Genomic DNA, 11,604 nt, shown 5'->3' with positions numbered 1-11,604 from the left:
ATGATTTTCTTTACATCTTGGTAGGAAGTATCCCCGTTGGGGTTAGCGACCTGGTAAGCGGCTTGCGCCTCACCAGATAAGAGGGGCGCCAAGAAGAAGGGCCACTTGCTGATGGGCCACCCACAGGCCCTTGCGGCCCTTTCAAAATTCAGCAAGAATGCATCAGGGTCGTCTCCTGCATGGTATTTCTGCAGGGCCACTGCAGAGGAGCCGTGGGGGATAGTTCCTTCTCCTCTAGATCCCCCTGTGGCGACTGGATCCACCCAGGGTTGTTGTGTTTCCTCTCTGGCTGCGAGGGCTTTCTTTAGGATCTCACGGTCAGCCTGGGCCGAGGTCAACTGCTGTTCCGCCACCCAGCCAAGCTTCTCCTGTCCTTTAACGAGCTCTTGCAAAATGGTCTCCATCTCTGTATCGAGATTCAAGTTGCCCGCATTCTCCACCACTGTTACAATTGGAGCGGGTTGCGGCGCAGAAGATATGGGCAAAAGGCGTGCTCGTGGCAACTGAGGTTTTATTGCAGCGAACAGTTGATCTGTACAGCTTTTACGATTAGGGTGTTTCCGAGGGGACCGGCTTCTGCTCCGTCGGCGGTGGACGACCTTTTCCTTCTTCCGGGTCACGTCCGGTCTTCGGGGTGGGGTCTCTTCTTCCTCGGAGTCCGTCCCGACTATCGGAGTAGCTCTCCAGCAATCACCCAGAGAGAAAAGGAAAAGAAAAGTGTCAGGGGTAGGTTCCAAACAACGATCGGTGCAGGGGAGGGGAAGTGAGGGGACCACCGGTGCTCCAGTTAACGTGTGATCGGCGGGTTTAAGTGTGCCGGAAGGTTACCGTGGTAGTTAAACGTCCCGTGGCGTTGTACCTAGTGTACGCTGACCTCCTACCCAGCCCCTTAATCGGTCACGTACCTGGAGAAGCCACGCACCTCCCCTGGGTGAGTGGCTGGGCGGCTCGTGGGAACGGTGGCCTCCTGGCTTTCCTCCGTCCGTGGCAGGCGCCGACTCTGCTCGCGTTTCCACTCCTGTCATCCGGCTCCCTTCTTTCGCTCTCGCTGATCGGCTCTCGACGTTTCCACTGGTGTCTCCCGCTCTCTCCTCCTGGGGTCCAATCCTCCGGTCTGCAACTTCCTCCTCTCGAATCTCCGTCCTCCGCACGCTCTCTCCTTCCGTCCTCCAGGTGAACAAGCACACCTGAGACTTGTCTGGTTCTCCTTTTGAGGGGCAGGGCGGATAGGTCGGCTCCTCCCACTCGGCGTTTTCTCCAGAGTTAAAGGGCCATTCCATGGCGTTCGATTCCGTCCAGCTTGCACCCGGGTCCTGTGATTGAGACAGAGAGAGGGGAGGGGAGGGAACAAGAGTTAGGTCGGTCCTCCCCTCGGTCGTCCTCTTTGCACGAGGGAGACCAGCACCGGGAGGCTCTGAGTCCTGCATGCCCTCCGAGACCCTTTTGTACACCCCGTTACAGTGTGTTTGGGTGTGGGTTATGTGTCTGAATCAAATAGTTTGCTGTTGGTCAAGTCAAGTAAAGTATTGTCTCCTGCTGGCAGCTATGCTGTGATGCAGAGGATTTCGGGAGTGGGTGGGAGTCAATTTATAGTCTGTGTGTTGGCCCTGTGTGAATGTTGATTGGCAGTCAGGTGATAGGTGGGTGTGTTGTCAGGTGTGGTCTATGCAGTTCTTGGGGGTGGGTAATTGTGTCTTGTGTTTGGTTTAGATGTGTCACATGGGTGGTCGTCCATTTTGCTGTGTTTGGTGATGGATTCTGTCGGTATGTATGCCATTGCATTGACTGTAGGGATGTTGGACTTCCGCTGTGGTGCCCCGTTTCTCATTGCATTGCTACCGCCGCGGACGTGGATCGCGGTGGCTACCGGGGTACTTACGGAGTTATCCTAATTGCGGACCCGGAAAGTTCGCAGGTATCGCGGGGGAGGTTGTTGTTCTCCTGGTCATGTGCGTACGCGGCGGTCGGTGTTTTGTAGGTTCCGTCCGCATGCCACGGAATCAGGTGTACATCGACCGCAGCGGACGGGGATTGTTGTGCTCCATCCGCCGCGGTCGGCGTTTAGGTCACATTTGATCCTAATCGCTAATGCGGTTTTTCCCCGGCCAGGTCCGGAGTATCTTGCCACCTTCCACGGCAGACGGAGCACGTTTCCGTCCGCCATCCTAATCGGCCCCTAAGTATGAAAATCTCTTTTGTATTGTAATTTTTCTAAAGTCATATAAGTTTCTTCATGTTGATATTATATATTTATAACTTCATGGTAAACCTCCGAAATTAAGCTTTCCAAATCTCCCGGGTTAACTATCATTAGCACTTCTTCATATGCTGAACTTCCAGCAATTTGTGCAAAACGGCCTGTTAGCTCAGATGGTTAGAGCGTGGTGCTAATAACGCCAAGGTCACAGGTTCGATCCCTGTACAGGCCAAGTTTAATTGTTTGTAAAAAGATTAATTTTTCTTGTGTCTCATTTTTGACTGTTTATCACCTTGGATCAAACGCTGCTTGAAGGATTGGATGAATATATTTGATATAGTTGAGGAATTAATTATTATTCTGAAAGCTCCTGGAAAATCTATTAATGGTTCTAAGTTCTAACGCCAAGTAACTAAATCTCTTATTTATTGCAATTCATTGAGGTCATTTTTATTTTGTCTTGTTGGATGAAATATAAAGATAGTATGAATGTAAACAGCTGAATATAAGCTTTCCAACTATCCCGGGTTAACAATCAGTAGCACTTCATCATCTGCTATTTCTTCAATAGTATGCTATATATTTAGTGAGCCTATTAGTTTAGTCTTTAGAGCATAAAGTTAAAAATGCCAAGGACATACTTTCAATCAGTCTCCAAGCCAATACTTGATGCTCCTTTAATGTTGAAAATAGATGTATTTTATTCAGTATCATTTGTATGTCTATATTTCCTTCGAGGGGAAGCTGCCAGAATGATTAGATGAATCAATTGCATATAGGTGATGAATTGTTATTTATTGCTAAAACAGATGGAAAAAACATCAATGGTTCTAAGTTCTAACACTAAGTATGAAAATCTCTTTTGTATTGTAATTTTTTTTTAAGTCATATTAGTTTCTTCATGTTGATATTATATAAGTATAACTTCATGGTAAACCTCTGAAATTAAGCTTTCCAAATCTCCCGGGTTAACTATCATTAGCACTTCTTCATATGCTGGACTTCCAGGAATTTGTGCAAAATGGCATTTTAGCTCAGATGGTTAGAGCGTGGTGCTAATTACGCCAAGGTCACAGGTTCGATCTCTATACAGGCCAAGTTTAATTGTTTGAAAAAAGATAAATTTTTCTTGTGTCTCGTTTTTGACTGTTTATCACCTTGGATCAAACGCTGCTTGAAGGATTGGATGAATGCATTTGATATAGTTGTAGAATTAATTATTATTCTGAAAGCTCCTGGAATATCTATTAATGGTTTTAAGTTCTAACGCCAAGTAACTAAATCTCTTATTTATTGCAATTTATTGAGGTCATTTTTGTTTTGTCTTGTTGATGAAATATAAAGATAGTATGAATGTACACAGCTGAATATAAGCTTTCCAACTATCCCGGGTTAACAATCGGTAGCACTTCATCATCTGCTATTTCTTCAATAGTATGCTATATATTTATTGAGCCTACTAGTTTAGTCTTTAGAGCATGAAGCTAAAAATGCCAAGGACATAATTTCAATCAGTCTCCAAGCCAATACTTGATGCTCCTTTAATGTTGAAAATAGATGTATTTTCTTCTGTATCATGTGTATGTCTATATTTCCTTTGAGGGGAAGCTGATAGAATGATTAGATGATTCAATTGCATATAGGTGATGAATTGTTATTTATTGCTAAAACACATGGAAAAAACATTAATGGTTCTAAGTTCTAACACTAAGTATGAAAATTTCTTTTGTATTGTAATTTTATTTAAAGTCATATTAGTTTCTTCATGTTGATATTATATATTTATAACTTCATGGTAAACCTCTGAAATTAAGCTTTCCAAATCTCCCGTGTTAACTATCATCAGCACTTCTTCATATGCTGGACTTCCAGGACTTTGTGCAAAATGGCCTGTTAGCTCAGATGGTTAGAGTGTGGTGCTAATAACGCCAAGGTCACTGGTTCGATCACTGTACAGGCCAAGTTTAATTGTTTGTAAGAAGATAAATTTTTCTTGTGTCTCATTTTTGACTGTTTATCACCTTGGATCAAAGGCTGCTTGAAGGATTGGATGAATACATTTGATATAGTTGTAGAATTAATTATTATTCTGAAAGCTCCTGAAATATCTATTAATGGTTCTAAGTTCTAACGCCAAGTAACTAAATCTCTTATTTATTGCAATTTATTGAGGTCATTTTTGTTTTGTCTTGTTGATGAAATATAAAGATAGTATGAATGTAAACAGCTGAATATGAGCTTTCCCAACTATCCCGGGTTAACAATCGGTAGCACTTCATCATCTGCTATATCTTCAATAGTATGCTATGTATTTATTGAGCCTATTAGTTTAGTCTGTAAAGCATAAAGGTAAAAATGCCAAGGACATACTTTCAACCAGTCTCCAAGCCAATACTTGATGCTCCTTTAATGTTGAAAATAGATGTATGTTCTTCTGTATAATGTGTATGTCTATATTTCCTTTGAGGGAAAGCTGATAGAATGATTATATGAATCAATTGCATATAGGTGATGAATTGTTATTTATTGCTAAAAACACATGGAAAAAACATTAATGGTTCTAAGTTCTAACACTAAGTATGAAAATCTCTTTTGTATTGTAATTTTTCTAAAGTCATATTAGTTTCTTCATGTTGATAATTTATATTTATAACTTCATGGTACACCTCTGAAATTAAGCTTTCCAAATCTCCCTGTTTAACTATCATTAGCACTTCTTCATATGTTGGACTTCCAGGAATTTGTGCAAAGTGGCCTGGTAGCACAGATGGTTAGAGCTTGGTGCTAATAACGCCAAGGTCACAGGTTCGATCCCTGTACAGGCCAAGTTTAATTGTTTGAAAAAAGATTAATTTTTCTTGTGTCTCATTTTTGACTGTTTATCACCTTGGATCAAACGCTACTTGAAGGATTGGATGAATACATTTGATATAGTTGTAGAATTAATTATCATTCTGAAAGCTCCTGGAATATCTATAATTGGTTCTAAGTTCTAACGCCAAGTAACTAAATCTCTTATTTATTGCAATTTATTGAGGTCATTTTTGTTTTGTCTTGTTGATGAAATATAAAGATAGTATGAATGTAAACAGCTGAATATAAGCTTTCCAACTATCCCGGGTTAACAATCAGTAGCACTTCATCATCTGCCATTTCTTCAATAGTATGCTATATATTTAGTGAGCCTATTAGTTCAGTCTTTAGAGCATAACGTTAAAAATGCCAGGGACATACTTTCAATCAGTCTCCAAGCCAATACTTGATGCTCCTTTAATGTTGAAAATAGATGTGTTTTCTTCTGTATCATGTGTATCTCTATATTTCCTTTGAGGGGAAGCTGATAGAATGATTAAATGAGTCAATTGCATATAGGTGATGAATTGTTATTTATTGCTAAAACACATGGAAAAAACATTAATGGTTCTAAGTTCTAACACCAAGTATGAAAATCTCTTTTGTATTGTAATTTTTTTAAGTCATATTAGTTTCTTCATGTTTATATTATATATTTATAACTTCATGGTAAACCTCTGAAATTAAGCTTTTCAAATCTCCCGGGTTGACTATCATTAGCACTTCTTCATATGCTGGACTTCCAGGAATTTGTGCAAAACGGCCTGTTAGCTCAGATGGTTAGAGCGTGGTGCTAATTACGCCAAGGTCACAGGTTCGATACCTGTTCAGGCCAAGTTTAATTGTTTGTAAAAAGATTAATTTTTCTCGTGTCTCATTTTTGACTGTTTATCACCTTGGATCAAACCCTGCTTGAAGGATAGGATGAATACTTTGATATAGTTGTAGAATTAATTATTATTCTGAAAGCTCCTGGAATATCTATTAATGGTTCTAAGTTCTAATGCCAAGTAACTAAATCTCTTATTTATTGCAATTTTTGAGGTCATTTTTGCTTTGTCTTGTTGATGAAATATAAAGATAGTATGAATGTAAACAGCTGAATATAAGCTTTCCAACTATCCCGGGTTAACAATCAGTAGCACTTCATCATCTGCTATTTCTTCAATAGTATGCTATATATTTATTGAGCCTATTAGTTTAGTCTTTAGAGCATAAAGTTAAAAATGCCAAGGACATACTTTCAATCAGTCTCCAAGCCAATACTTGATGCTCCTTTAATGTTGAAAATAGATATTTTTTCTTCTGTATCATGTGTATGTCTATATTTCCTTTGAGGGGAAGCTGATTAGATGATTCAATTGCATATAGGTGATGAATTGTTATTTATTGCTAAAACACATGGAAAAACATTAATGGTTCTAAGTTCTAACACTAAGTATGAAAATGTCTTTTGTATTGTAATTTTTTTAAAGTCATATTAGTTTCTTCATGTTGATATTGTATATTTATAACTTCATGGTAAACCTCTGAAATTAAGCTTTCCAAATCTCCCGGGTTAACTATCATTAGCACTTCTTCATATGCTGGACTTCCAGGATTTTGTGCAAAATGGCCTGTTAGCTCAGATGGTTAGAGCGTGGTGCTAATAACGTCAAGGTCACAGGTTCGATTCCTGTACAGGCCAAGTTCAATTGTTTGTAAAAAGATACATTTTTCTTGTATCTCATTTTTGACTGTTTATCAGCTTGGATCGAAAGCTACTTGAAGGATTGGATGAATACATTTGATATAGTTGTAGAATTAATTATCATTCTGAAAGCTCCTGGAATATCTATAATTGGTTCTAAGTTCTAACGCCAAGTAACTAAATCTCTTATTTATTGCAATTTATTGAGGTCATTTTTGTTTTGTCTTGTTGATGAAATATAAAGATAGTATGAATGTAAACAGCTGAATATAAGCTTTCCAACTATCCCGGGTTAACAATCAGTAGCACTTCATCATCTGCTATTTCTTCAATAGTATGCTATATATTTAGTGAGCCTATTAGTTTAGTCTTTAGAGCATAAAGTTAAAAATGCCAGGGACATACTTTCAATCAGTCTCCAAGCCAATACTTGATGCTCCTTTAATGTTGAAAATAGATGTATTTTCTTCTGTATCATGCGTATCTCTATATTTCCTTTGAGGGGAAGCTGATAGAATGATTAAATGAATCAATTGCATATAGGTGATGAATTGTTATTTATTGCTAAAACACATGGATAACACATTAATGGCTCTAAGTTCTAACACTAAGTATGAAAATCTATTTTGTATTGTAATTTTTCTAAAGTCATATTAGTTTCTTCATGTTGATATTATATATTTATAACTTCATGGTAAACCTCCGAAATTAAGTTTTCCAAATCTCCCGGGTTAATTATCATTAGCACTTCTTCATATGCTGGACTTCCAGGAATTTGTGCAAAACGGCCTGTTAGCTCAGATGGTTAGAGCGTGGTGCTAATAACGCCAAGGTCACAGGTTCGATCCCTGTACAGGCCAAGTTTAATTGTTTGAAAAAAGATTAATTTTTCTTGTGTCTCATTTTTGACTGTTTATCACCTTGGATCAAACGATGCTTGAAGGATTGGAAGAATACATTTGATATAGTTGTAGAATTAATTATTATTCTGAAAGCTCCTGGAATATCTATTAATGGTTCTAAGTTCTAACACCAAGTAACTAAATCTCTTATTTATTGCAATTTATTGAGGTCATTTTTGTTTTGTCTTGTTAATGAAATATAAAAATAGTATGAATGTAAACAGCTGAATATAAGCTTTCCAACTATCCCGGGTTAACAATCAGTAGCACTTCATCATCTGCTATTTCTTCAATAGTATGCTATATATTTAGTGAGCCTATTAGTTTAGTCTTTAGAGCATAAAGTTAAAAATGCCAAGGACATACTTTCAATCCGTCTCCAAGCCAATACTTGATGCTCCTTTAATGTTGAGAATAGATGTATTTTCTTCTGTATCATGTGTATCTCTATATTTCCTTTGAGGGGAAGCAGATAGAATGATTAAATGAATCAATTGCATATAGGTGATGAATTGTTATTTATTGCTAAAACACATGGAAAAAACATTAATGGTTCTAAGTTCTAACACTAAGTATGAAAATCTCTTTTGTATTGTAATTTTTTTAAAGTCATATAAGTTTCTTCATGTTGATATTATATATTTATAGCTTCATGGTAAACCTCTGAAATTAAGCTTTCCAAATCTGCTGGGTTAACTATCATTAGCACTTCTTCATATGCTGGACTTCCAGTAATTTGTGCAAAATGGCCTGTTAGCTCAGATGGTTAGAGCGTGGTGCTAATAACGCCAAGGTCACAGGTTCGACCCTGTACAGGCCAAGTTTAATTGTTTGTAAAAAGATTAATTTTTCTTCTGTCTCATTTTTGACTGTTTATCACCTTGGATCGAACGCTGCTTGAAGGATTGGATGAATACATTTGATATAGTTGTAGAATTAATTATTATTCAGAAAGCTCCTGAAATATCTATTAATGGTTCTAAGTTCTAACGCCAAGTAACTAAATCTCTTATTTATTGCAATTTATTGAGGTCATTTTTGTTTTGTCTTGTTGATGAAATATAAAGATAGTATGAATGTAAACAGCTGAATATAAGCTTTCCAAATATCCCGGGTTAACAATCGGTAGCACTTCATCATCTGCTATTTCTTCAATAGTATGCTATATATTTAGTGAGCCTATTAGTTTAGTCTTTAGAGCATAAAGTTAAAAATGCCAAGGACATACTTTCAATCAGTCTCCAAGCCAATACTTGATGCTCCTGTAATGTTGAAAATAGATGTATTTTCTTCTGTATCATGTGTATCTCTATATTTCCTTTGAGGGGAAGCTGATAGAATGATTAAATGAATCAATTGCATATAGGTGATCAATTGTTATTTATTGCTAAAACACATGGAAAAAACATTAATGGTTCTAAGTTCTAACACTAAGTATGAAAATCTCTTTTGTTTTGTAATTTTTCTAAAGTCATATTAGTTTCTTCATGTTGATAATTTATATTTATAACTTCATGGTACACCTCTGAAATTAAGCTTTCCAAATCTCCCGGGTTAACTATCATTAGCACTTCTTCATATGCTCGACTTCCAGGTATTTGTGCAAAATGGCCTGTTAGCTCAGATGGTTGTTATTTATTGCTAAAACACATGGAAGAAACATTAATGGTTCTAAGTTCTAACACTAAGTATGAAAATCTCTTTTGTATTGTAATTTTTTTAAGTCATATTAGTTTCTTCATGTTGGAATTATATAAGTATAACTTCATGGTAAACCTCTGAAATTAAGCTTTCCAAATCTCCCGGGTTAACTATCATTAGCACTTCTTCATATGCTGGACTTCCAGGAATTTGTGCAAAACAGCCTGTTAGCTCAGATGGTTAGAGCGTGGTGCTAATAACGCCAAGGTCACAGGTTCGATCCCTGTACAGGCCAAGTTTAATTGTTTGTAAAAAGATTAATTTTTCTTGTGTCTCATTTTTGACTGTTTATCACCATGGATCAAAAGCTACTTGAAGGATTGGATGAATACATTTGATATAGTTGTAGAATTAATTATTATTCTGAAAGCTCCTGGAATATCTATAATTGGTTCTAAGTTCTAACGCCAAGTAACTAAATCTCTTATTTATTGCAATTTATTGAGGTCATTTTTGTTTTGTCTTGTTGATGAAATATAAAGATAGTATGAATGTAAACAGCTGAATATAAGCTTTCCAACTATCCCGGGTTAACAATCAGTAGCACTTCATCATCTGCTATTTCTTCAATAGTATGCTATATATTTAGTGAGCCTATTAGTTTAGTCTTTAGAGCATAAAGTAAAAAATGCCAGGGACATACTTTCAATCAGTCTCCAAGCCAATACTTGATGCTCCTTTAATGTTGAAAATAGATGTATTTTCTTCTGTATCATGTGTATCTCTATATTTCCTTTGAGGGGAAGCTGATAGAATGATTAGATGAATCAATTGCATATAGGTGATGAATTGTTATTTATTGCTAAAACACATGGAAAAAACATTAATGGCTCTAAGTTCTAACACTAAGTATGAAAATCTCTTTTGTATTGTAATTTTTCTAAAGTCATATTAGTTTCTTCATGTTGATAATTTATATTTATAACTTCATGGTAAACCTCCGAAATTAAGCTTTCCAAATCTCCCGGGTTAACAATCATTAGCACTTCTTCATATGCTGGACTTCCAGGAATTTGTGCAAAATGGCCTGTTAGCTCAGATGGTTAGAGCGTGGTGCTAATAACGCCAAGGTCACAGGTTCGATCCCTGTACAGGCCAAGTTTAATTGTTTGAAAAAAGATTAATTTTTCTTGTGTCTCATTTTTGACTGTTTATCACCTTGGATCAAACGCTGCTTGAAGGATTGGATGAATGCATTTGATATAGTTGTAGAATTAATTATTATTCTGAAAGCTCCTGGAATATCTATTAATGGTTCTAAGTTCTAACGCCAAGTAACTAAATCTCTTATTTATTGCAATTTATTGAGGTCATTTTTGTTTTGTCTTGTTGATGAAATATAAAGATAGTATGAATGTAAACAGCTGAATATAAGCTTTCCAACTATCCCGGGTTAACAATCGGTAGCACTTCATCATCTGCTATTTCTTCAATAGTATGCTATATATTTATTGAGCCTATTAGTTTAGTCTTTAGAGCATAAAGTTAACAATGCCAAGAACATACTTTCAATCAGTCTCTAAGCCAATACTTGATGCTCCTTTAATGTTGAAAATAGATGTATTTTCTTCAGTATCATTTGTATGTCTATATTTCCTTCGAGGGGAAGCGGACACAATGATTAGATGAATCAATTGCATATAGGTGATGAATTGTTATTTATTGCTAAAACACATGGAAAAAACATTAATGGCTCTAAGTTCTAACACTAAGTATGAAAATCTCTTTTGTATTGTAATTTTTCTAAAGTCAGATTAGTTTCTTCATGTTGATATTATATATTTATAACTTCATGGTAAACCTCCGAAATTAAGCTTTCCAAATCTCCCGGGTTAACTATCATTAGCACTTCTTCATATGCTGGACTTCCAGGAATTTGTGCAGACCGGCCTGTTAGCTCAGATGGTTAGAGCGTGGTGCTAATAACGCCAAGGTCACAGGTTCGATCCCTGTACAGGCCAAGTTTAATTGTTTGAAAAAAGATACATTTTTCTTGTGTCTCATTTTTGACTGTTTATCACCTTGGATCAAACGATGCTTGAAGGATTGGATGAATACATTTGATATAGTTGTAGAATTAATTATTATTCTGAAAGCTCCTGGAATATCTATAATTGGTTCTAAGTTCTAACGCCAAGTAACTAAATCTCTTATTTATTGCAATTTATTGAGGTCATTTTTGTTTTGTCTTGTTGATGAAATATAAAGATAGTATGAATGTAAACAGCTGAATATAAGCTTTCCAACTATCCCGGGTTAAC

At 36.8% G+C, this 11,604-nt stretch overlaps 4 non-coding genes across 4 annotated transcripts; all 4 read left to right on the top strand.

Annotated features, from left to right (window-relative positions):
- Positions 1-2,355: 2,355 nt before the first annotated feature.
- On the top strand, positions 2,356-2,429 carry TRNAI-AAU (transfer RNA isoleucine (anticodon AAU)). The gene has a single exon. It is a non-coding gene; the product is annotated as a tRNA-Ile (tRNA).
- A 5,097-nt stretch (positions 2,430-7,526) lies between these two features.
- Positions 7,527-7,600, top strand: TRNAI-AAU (transfer RNA isoleucine (anticodon AAU)). Its single transcript has one exon. It is a non-coding gene; the product is annotated as a tRNA-Ile (tRNA).
- A 2,767-nt stretch (positions 7,601-10,367) lies between these two features.
- TRNAI-AAU (transfer RNA isoleucine (anticodon AAU)) lies at positions 10,368-10,441 on the top strand. Its single transcript has one exon. It is a non-coding gene; the product is annotated as a tRNA-Ile (tRNA).
- A 789-nt stretch (positions 10,442-11,230) lies between these two features.
- On the top strand, positions 11,231-11,304 carry TRNAI-AAU (transfer RNA isoleucine (anticodon AAU)). Its single transcript has one exon. It is a non-coding gene; the product is annotated as a tRNA-Ile (tRNA).
- Positions 11,305-11,604: the final 300 nt, after the last annotated feature.

Source organism: Lissotriton vulgaris, chromosome 4_1 (genome assembly GCF_964263255.1).
Source record: "Lissotriton vulgaris chromosome 4_1, aLisVul1.2, whole genome shotgun sequence".
Classification (NCBI taxonomy): domain Eukaryota; kingdom Metazoa; phylum Chordata; class Amphibia; order Caudata; family Salamandridae; genus Lissotriton; species Lissotriton vulgaris.
Note: the sequence above shows the minus strand (reverse complement) of the source record. Positions and strands in the feature narration are given on the sequence as shown.